A 10,469-nucleotide genomic window follows, 5' to 3' on the forward strand; every position below is an offset into this window, starting at 1 on the left:
CCCTGACCTGATGGTTGCCAAGCCAAATACTCAAGGTTCTGGGTGAAATTGTCTGCCAGCTTATGCTATCTGCTAAGCCCTAGACTGGAACCTGGACTAACCAAGGGTTAAGGACTCACAGTGATCTGTTAGAGTCTTCTGTCAGTCTAGACTGACCCATTAAGTCTGGACTGGAAAACCAATTAGCTCAGGAGCTCAACACAAAGAGAGCAGAGCTCAGATCTGAGAACTTACCCGTGACCCTTGGAAACCAGAAGAAAGAACTCAAAGGGTCTGAAGGTAACAATGCCTGTGTTTCTTCTTGTCCCTGAAGTAGTCAGATGTTTCCTTCAAGTCCTATTACTACCACAAGACTGTTAAAAAACAAAATCCAAGTGAATTTTAAATATCTCATTGGCTTTATTCAATGATTCAAGAATTAGGCAGCATCGAATCTAGCACATAGAAAGAACCTCTGAGGAGCCATACAAAATCAAAGACTTGTAGGTAGAAAGAAGGAGGAACAAGAATATTATGCTAGGAGGCGGTCCTCTTTTCGTGCCTAGTGCAGCCATGGCTCGTGGTCCCAAGAAGCATCTGAAGTGTGTAGCAGCTCCAAAGCACTGGATGCTGGATAAACTGACCAGTGTGTTTGCCCCTCGCCCATCTACTGGCCCCCATAAGCTGAGAGAATGTCTTCCTCTCATCATTTTCCTAGGAACAGACTTAAGTATGCCCTAACAGGGGATGAAGTGAAGAAGATCTGTATGCAGCATTTTATTAAGATTGATGGCAAGGTCTGAACTGATATCACCTACTCTGCTGGTTTTATGGATGTCATCAGCATTGACAAGACTGGGGAGAATTTCCGTCGAATCTATAACGCCAAGGGTCGCTTTGCTTTTCATCGGATTACATCTGAGGAGGCCAAGTATAAGTTGTGCAAAGTGAGAAATATCTTTGTGGGAACAAAAGGAATCCCTCATCTGGTGACTCATGATGCTCACACCATCCACTATCCTGATCCCCTCATCAAGGTGAATGACACCATTTAGATTGATTTGGAGACTGGAAAGATTATGGATTTCATCAAGTTTGATACTGGTAATCTGTGTATAGTGACTGGAGGTGCCAACCTGGGAAGAATTGGTGTGATCACCAACCAGAGACACCCTGGTTCTTTTGACGTAGTTCATGTGAAAGATGCCCATGGCAACAGCTTTGCCACCAGACTCTCCAACATTTTTGTTATTGGCAAAGGCAACAAACCATTCTACAGCATGAAAAAAAAAAGAATATTATGCTAGCGATTCCTGATTGTTTTGATTCCATTTCTTGAGACACCTGGGTGGCTCAGCGGTTGATTATCTGCCCTTGGTTCAGGTCGGGATCCTGGGGTCCTGGGATCGAGTCCCACATCAGGCTCCTTGCAGGGAGCCTGCTTCTCTCTCTGTGTCTCTCATGAATAAATAAATAACATCTTAAAAAAAAAGTTTAAAAAAATTCCATTTCTTTGACACCTTGATATCAGACTTCTACCTTGCAGACTTGTGAGAAAATAAGTTTGTTTTTTAAGCCAAGGTAGTGTTTGGTGGGAGTATGTGTGTAAGATTCCATTTCTGGGAGAACTGAGACTGTAATTGAGTTAAGTTTCAGTTTGGTGATGTGGAGCTTAGCAAAAGCAACTCCATTTTTTGACCTGTTTCTGGTTTTTAACATTCTTATCATCATAGCTTAGTTTTGCCTGTTCTAGCTCTTCATATAGATGGAATCATAAAGTATGCACTGTTGTTTGTAAGGTTTTTTTTTCTCTCCACTCAGCAAAATGTTCTAAGAGACTCACCCATGTATTTGTAAATATCATTACTTTGTTCATTTTTATTGTTCAGTAGTTTTCTATTGTATGAATAGATCACTGATTATCAGCTCTTCTACTGATGAAAAACACGTTGTTTCCAGTTTTTGGTTATTATAACAAAAATAGAACCTGCTATAAAGGCTTTTGTGAATATATTATTTCATTTATCTAGATAAATGTCTAAAAGTGGAAATCCTAGCTTGTAAGGTAGATATGTTTAACTTTCTAAGAAGGTGCTAGGATTTCCAAAATAGTTTTACTATGTTACATTCTTGTCAGAAATATGTGAGAGTCTGGTTGCTCCACATCTTCATCAACAGTTAGGCTTATCTTTTTCCTTTTAGGTTACTATGGTATTAAAGGGGAAGGATTTTTTTTTTAATCTAATGAGTTGCAGGAGTTCTGTGTATATTCTAGATTTAAGTCAGATACATGGATCATAAATATCTTCCCATAGTATAGTTTATATTTTCCTAGTCTTTTTTTTTTTTAAGATTTATTTATTTATTTATTTATTTATTTATTTATTGAGACACAGAGAGAGAATGAGAGGCAGAGACACAGGCAGAGGGAGAAGCAGGCTCCACACAGAGAGCCCAATGTGGGACTCGATCCAGGGTCTCCCGGATCACGCCCCGGGCTGCAGGTGGCACTAAACCGCTACACCACCAGGGCAGCCCGATATATTTTCCTAGACTTTTATTCCTTTTCATGAGCAGAAGTTTCTAAATTTTGATGGATTCAACTTTAACATTTCTTTGCTTTATGATTAGAATTTTCTGTTTCTTCTCTAAGAAATTTCTGCCTATCCCAACATTACACAAAATCTGTATATTTCTTTTTTTTTTCTAGAAGGTTTATAGATTTAGTTTACTTTCTATATCCAAGATGCATCATGCATCATTTTTGTATGTGGTATGAGGTCAAAATATGTAGATAAGAGATATCCATTGTTTTCCAGAACAATTTGTTGAAAGACTTTCGTTTCCTTATTGAATTGCTTTGGCTTCTTTGGTGAACATCATCTGGCCATAAATGTGTAGGTTTATTTATTTATTTATTTATTTTTTTAAAATTTTATTTATTTATGATAGTCACATAGAGAGAGAGAGAGAGAGAGAGGCAGAGACACTGGCAGAGGGAGAAGCAGGCTCCATGCACCGGGAGCCCGACGTGGGATTCGATCCCGGGTCTCCAGGATCGCGCCCTGGGCCAAAGGCAGGCGCCAAACCGCTGCGCCACCCAGGGATCCCATGTGTAGGTTTATTACTGGAATCTCTATTCTTTTCTGTTTGTATATTTCTCTATTCTTTTGCCAATATCATATTCCATGGATAAACTACAATTTATCTTAGCTTTAGGATAAATTTTGAAGTCATGTATCCCTCTAATAACAGTCCTCCTTTTCCAAGATAGATTTGGCTATTCTAGGTTTTTCTTTTTTTCATTTTCAAATAAACTGTAGAATAAATTTGAGAATTCCACCAAAAAAAAAAAAAAATCATGCTGAGACTTTGTTCCAGAGTGCACTTGATTTAGGGACAAATGACATCCTGCGAATACTGAATCTTCTGAATTCAAAAATATGGTATGTCTTTAGACTTCTAAGCCCTTTTAAATGTCTCTCAGCAATACTTTTTTTGCAGATGTCTTTCATGATTTTGTTAAATTCATCACTGAGTAGATTTTAGCATGCATTGTAAATACTATTGTACTTTAATTTCATTGTACAATTGTTCATTGCTAGTATATAGAAATACAATTGAATTTTTCTATTTGTATCCTATGGCTTTGCTAAATTTATTAGTTGTAGTTTTTAATATATTCTTCATGATTTTCTATGTAGATAATCATGCAATCCTTAAATAAAAACAATTTCACTTTTTTCTTTTCAATCTTAACATAATGCTTTTATTTTACTTCCTTATTGAATTGACTAGGACCTCTAGTAAAATATTCAGTAGAACTGTGTGAGAGAAATTATTTCTGTCTTATTCCAGATTACAGGGAGAAAGCTTTCAATATTTAAGCAATAATATTCATTATAATTAATTAATATAGATTACTTTCATAGCTTTAAGTTTTCTTTTATCTCTAATTTGCTAAGAGTGTTTTCTAAATCATAAATGGATATTGAATAGTGCCAAATGTTTTTTCAGTATCTATATCTTGTGATTTTTCTCCTCTTATTTGTTAATGTCATAAATTATATTTATTGATTTTAAGTATTAAATCAATAAATATTGCATTTCTAGGGTAAATTCCACTTTGCCATTATGTTTTATTCTTTTTAGTATATTTCTAGATTTAATTTGCCAATATTTAATTATGGAATTTTGGGCCTATATTCATGAGAGATATTTGTAATTTTCTTTTCTGATAATGTTCTTTATCAGAAATTATGCTGCTGTCATAAAATGAGTTGGTAAATGTTTTCTCCTTTTCTTCTGGCATTATTCCTTCTTTAAATTTTTGATAGAATTTACCAGCAAAGCAATCTCAGTTTTGTGAAGGTTTTAAATTCCAAATTCTGTTTATTGAATCCATATAGATCTATTCTGATAACCTATCCTTTTTTAAAATAAATATTTTATTTATTTGAGAGAGCAAGAGAAAGAGACAGAGAGAGCAAGAGCACACAAGCAGGGGGAAGGGGCAGAGTCCTGCTTAGCAGAGAGCCTGATATGGGGCTGGATCCTAGGATCCCAGGATCTAGACCTGAGTGGAAGGCAGATGCCTAATATGGCCTGCGTGTATTAAGCCATATTAAGACACAGAGAGGGTAAATTGATTTTTAACTAAACTACCCAGGCACCCCCTTGATAATCTATTCTTATTGCATTAATTTCAGTAATTTCAATAAATTGATTTTTCTTTCTTTTTTAAAAAAGATTTTATTTATTTATTTGAGAGAGAGAGAGACAGCATGAGCAGGAGGTGGGGAGGGGTAGAGGGAGGGAAAAGCAGGCTCCCAGCTAAGCAGGGAGACCCAGGTGGGGCTGGATCCCAGGACCCTGAGATCATGACTTGAGCAGAAGGCAGAAACTTAACTGACTGTGCCACCCAGGAACCCTAGTAAATTGATTTAAAAACATTTTTTTTTCTATTTTGTCAGAATTGCAAAATTTATAAGCATAAGTATTCAGAATATCTTTTATATTCTTTTAAAGTTTTGTAGAATCTATAGTTACAATGTTTCATTCAATGTTGGTATTGGAAATCTATGCTTTTTTTTTTGCTTTTCCTTGCTGAATATCGTGAAGATTTTTTTTAAATCAATTTTAGTAGTCTTATTAAGGAACCAATTATTGACCTTATTGATTTTCTAATTATTTGTTTGTTATTTAATGGATGTCTGTTTTTATTTTTAATTATAGATAAAAAATTTCCCTCTAAAGTTGCTTTAGCTACACTAGATACTTCAGCTCTCTTAGTTGTTATTATTTTCATTGCTTTTTTCTTTGTCACAGCTACTTTCCAGGATTTCCTGATAAAATATTTCACTCTCTGACTTTAATTGTAGCATTGATAGTCATTTCCTTTTTAAAAATTCAAATTCAGTTAGCCAAAATACAGTACTTCATTAGTCTCAGATGTAGTGTTCAATCAGTTGTGTAGCATTGATATTTAAAACATAATATGGTGATGCTTTCAAGGCATAGGCAAATAACTCTTTTAAAATAATCTGAAATACTTATAATATGGAGAACAAAGGCAAAAGAAAAAAAATTACAACTTCTTTACAACGTATAGCATATTGACAAGAATTTGAGACAGGCAGAGTGACCTTCTTCATGGAGCTTAGCTGCCTCGATGTTAGTATTTTGCTAGAGGCAAAAGGCCACCTTGTTGACATTAGCCCAACCCCCAAGACCTGTAAAAAATTCCTTTGGAAACTTCCTTTATCCCCATACTCCCTCCCCTCCTAGATATATGTTAATAAATATCTTGCTAGCATATGGTTAACTGATATACATCTGAAGGGTCTCATGACTAAGGTTTTAGATGGTAAACAACAGTTAGCCCCTCAAGATCCTGGAAAACTTGCTTCAAAATTCTTAAGAGACTTATGCTATCCCTACCCCCTCCCAACTTGAAAGTATAAAATCAGTCACCCCTTATAACCTCAGGGCAGCCTTTTCTGCCTATTCTCCTGGTTTAATAAAACCATCCTTTTTGCATCGAAGATGTCTCAAGAATGCTTTCTTGACCATTTGCTCCTGAGCCCCAACATTTCATGTCAACTAAGTATATTCTTCTGATAAAGATTTCATTATGAGAAAATGATCACATTTTTCCAGCCTAATTAAAGAGGAAACCATGTATTTGAAAATAACAAGCCACAAAGTTACATGCAAACTTTTTTGAACTATTACAATTTTTTCTGGCAACCTGGCAGCTCTCCATTAACCTAGGACTCAACATTCAAAGGGAGAGAGTAAAAAACGAAGTCAAAATTTATTTTAAAGGCTGTCATCTTTTAATGTGGTCAAATCTTTGATTAGATTATCCTTTGATCAGTCTTCTTAAAACAATAGGATATGTTTATTTCAAAAAGCTCACACTGAAATGTAGGGTACTTTTTGATTTTGAACTTTTTCTCCAATTATTTCATAGTTATTATTCAACACCTTGAGACTCAAGGCTCAATTGTAGAGCAAATAGGTACATATTTAATGCAAAATAATTTCTTGTACGGCTATTTGACAACTCAATTAATAAATAAAATCTTAAAAAAAAAAAGACCAGGAAAAATGGATAATATGTGGCCATTATGCAGTTACCACTGGGGATGCCAGAAGTTGAACCAAGTGTATTTTATGAGAGACACAGAGAGGGAAAGGCAGAGACAGAGACAGAGGTAGAGGGAGAGGCAGGCTCCCTTCAGGGAACCCAATGTGGGACTTGATCCCGGGACTGTGGTATTGGGACCAGAGCCGAAGGCCAACACTCAATGGCTGAGCCACCCAGGCATCCCTGGAGGTATGTTAAAAAAAAAAAAAAAAAAAAAGAAAATTTAAGAAAAACAATGAGCAAGAGATCTGAGGAAGAAATCTGAGAGGAGGAAATACTAATAGCTAAGAAACATAAGAAAAGATACTTACCTACAAATGACATAAGGACAATGCATACTTACATGGTATATCACTCCATGTCCATCAGATTAGCAAAAAGTAAAATGCTTAAAAATAAAGCATTGATGAAAATGTAGAACCTCACATATTTCTTGTAGGAATGTAAAATAATACAATTACTTTGTAAAGCAATTTTGCTGCATTTATTATGCTGGATACTTTCTGGTTATCCGTCCAGATCCACTCTTTCTTTGCCTAGACTTTTGCCATAGGAAGCTGACCTTATGTGAAAAGGCTCCCTGGTCCTTTGGTTTCTAGTTGGGTACAAATGAGTATCGGAGGATGAAGGGGAAGTGAATTCATGGCATTTATTTTGTTGCCCCTCTCACATGTATTTGTTGTACCCTATTCCTTATGCCATAGATCCTGTCATAGATTTCTCTCCATGAAGTTACATTTTTTAAATCTTTTAAATTGCTTCCTCCCTTTGCTACTTACTTAAGGCTTAAGAGTAGTGATAGCTATCTGCTATGGCTAATTCCAGAGTATTGTGCTATTTCCTGCATCCCTAAACTCTGATGATGCATATTAAATAGTTTTTATTACATTCCTCTTAAAATGTCCACTTTGAATGTATCATCTGATTTTTGCTAGGATACCAAGGATATCCTTGGTGAAGCTGAATACCAATGATCATTATTTGGTATATACCTCAAGATACTCTTGTACATTTGCTCAACCTGTTATACATGAATATTTATTAAAACATTGTAATAGTAAAAATAGGTTCAGTTGGATCTCGGCAGCAGCTGCAGTGGCTCTCATCTCTTCTGACCCTTTTTTCTATATCCCTTTTGCTTCCGGAAACATGGCCTCTGGCATGGCAGTTTCTGAGGGTGTCATCAAAGTGTTCAATGACATGAAGGTGCGTAAGCTTCAACACCAGAGGAGGTGAAGAAGTGCAAGAAGGCAGTACTTTTCTGCCTGAGTGAGGACAAGAAGAACATCATCCTCGAGGAGGGCAAGGAGATCCTGGTAGGTGATGTGGGCCAGACTGTAGATGACCCTTACACCACCTTTGTCAAGATGCTACCAGACAAGGACTGCCGCTATGCCCTCTATGATGCAACCTATGAGACCAAGGAGAGCAAGGAGGAGGACCTGGTGTTTATCTTCTGGGCACCTGAGTCTGCACCCCTTAAGAGCAAAATGATTTATGCCAGCTCCAAGGATGCCTTCAAGAAAAAGCCGACCGGGATCAAGCATGAGTTACAAGCAAACTGCTACGAGGAGATCAAGGACCGCTGCACCCTGGCAGAGAAACTGGGGGGCAGTGCCGTCATCTCTCTGGAGGGCAAGCCTTTGTGAGCCACCTCCAGCCCCCTGCCTGGAGCATCTGGCAGCCCCAGACCTTCCCATGGGGGTTGCAGGCTGCCCCCTTCCTGCCAGACTGGAGGGGCTAGGGGGATCCCAGCAGGGGGAGGGCAATCCCTTAACCCCAGTTGCCAAACAGCCCCCTCACCCCCTGGACCTTCCTCCTCCCTGTATCCCTGATGGTTCTGGCTTTCCCAGACTACTTTTGATCTTCTGATTCCTCTTGGGTTGAAGCAGACCAAGTTCCCCCCAGGCACCCCAGTTTGGGGGGGCTGTATTTTTTAATGACACCCCAGTTCCCCGCCTGTTCCTCCCTTTTCCCATGCTGCCAACTTCTAACCACAATAGTGACTCTGTGCTTGTCTGTTTAGTTCTGTGTATAAATGGAATGTGTGGAGATGACCCTTCCTTGTGCCACCTGGTTCCCGTCTCCTTTTCCCCTGGTCTTGGCACTCATGGAAACAGGACCAGTAAGGGACCTTCAATTTAAAAAAAAAACAACACCACATACAACAACAACAACAACAAACATTGTAATAGCAAAAATAAAAACTGATCTAAGTGTATAAAAACAGAATAATGGCTCAATACATTGAAGTATAATAATACAATGTAGCATTATTCAGCAGTGAAATAAAAGTAGAGACAATGTACCAATGGATATAAAACTCAAAAGTATAATTTCCAGTGGTAAAGTAAGTTTGAGAAGTGTTTAAACAGAAAGAAGCCATGTATATAGATTAATACCTATGTATGATATTTTTCAACAAATATATATATATATATTTTTTATTTTCCTTAAATGTATATAGGAATAAAAATATGCGTCAGAATGATAAACCCCAAATTCAGGAAAGTGGTTATTTCTAGGGAAGAAGAATGGGATTGTTTAGAGATCTGTAAAGGTCTTCAGTTTTGATCTGAAATTGAAATTGAAATGTTTTATTTTTTGAGATGGTAGATGATGCATGAATTATTTGACTTGAGTTGTTTTGTTCTTACTTTCGACCCTGTAGAAAATATTATTACAGTCCTCTAAAATCCTGCTTAATTATCTAACGAGTGGCCATCTGGTGATATCCTATGTACCCTTTTGTAACATTTGTGCAGTTTTGGTTAAAGTGGAAATTCTTCATCTTTCAGCTATTTGTTCTGGACACTAAACTTGGGAAGAACAAGTATGGATTTAAGCGAGAGCCCTGCTGCCAACTTCTTGCTTGAATCCAGCTGGGGACATTTTTACTGTTGTGTAAGACATAATATCAGGAGACTCTGATAAGGGAACACCATGGGACAAAGATCTTCATTGCTCTCATCTTTCAGGATAATGCCCTTGCATTCATTATAGGATTATTATGGAGATGACAGGGGAATTTGAAAAATTTTGCAATATGAAGAGATATAAATTCTACATGAACTTTGCCCAAATGTATTCTTTAAGCTATGCCGTGTTATTTTCTAAGACACAAATTGGTTGCCTGAGATCCTCCTTTTCCTAAGAACTTTTTTTTTTTTAACCATGTTAACCAAGAGATGCTGGGAAGGGATTCAGTACCTTCATGATGTCAACAATTTGCATATTATATCACATAGTAAAGTGTTTATTCTTCTGGCCTGAGTTTGAGTCCTTATGTGCTAACTACTAGGTGTAAGATCTTAAGTAAGTTACTGAACTTCTCTGAGCCTCAATTCTATCCTTTGTCAAATGGGAAAAATAACATCAACATCCTAGTGTTGCTGTGAGGGTTATATAAGCACTTAAATGGAAATCTAGACTTGCCAACTACCATGTAACTCAGAAATTGCACTCCTAGGCATGCATCCGAGAAATGGAAGCTTAGGTTCGCACTGAAACCTATACACAAATGTTTATAGAAACTTTATGCATCATAGTCCCAAATCAAAACAATCTTGTTATTATGCTGGCCTGGTGAGGCCCACTTATCAGGAGATGACTGCCACTGAAAAGATAGTTTGTTACTCACACTTCCCAAGAGGAGGAGGCATACCCTGCCTTGCAGTTATGCCTTTGCAGGCACAGCATCACATCCTATTAGGAGGAAGGCAGCCCTGCACCCAGGAGGATATTGAGGTGGTTAGGCAGTCCACAGCTTCCCCGGGCCTGGTGAACCCGTGTACACTGTGCATGCACGTTCTGTGGTTCAGAGTCCCGGGATCTCCAA

The 10,469-nt window shown here is 37.5% G+C and overlaps 2 pseudogenes; both read left to right on the top strand.

Moving 5' to 3' along the window:
- The first annotated feature begins 524 nt into the window (after positions 1-524).
- LOC144286732 (small ribosomal subunit protein eS4-like) lies at positions 525-1,286 on the top strand (annotated as a pseudogene).
- Positions 1,287-7,704: 6,418 nt separating this feature from the next.
- LOC144288937 (cofilin-1 pseudogene) lies at positions 7,705-8,656 on the top strand (annotated as a pseudogene).
- The last annotated feature ends 1,813 nt before the right edge of the window (positions 8,657-10,469 follow it).

The sequence above is a fragment of the Canis aureus genome, chromosome 1 (assembly GCF_053574225.1).
Source record: "Canis aureus isolate CA01 chromosome 1, VMU_Caureus_v.1.0, whole genome shotgun sequence".
Taxonomy (NCBI): Eukaryota; Metazoa; Chordata; class Mammalia; order Carnivora; family Canidae; genus Canis; species Canis aureus.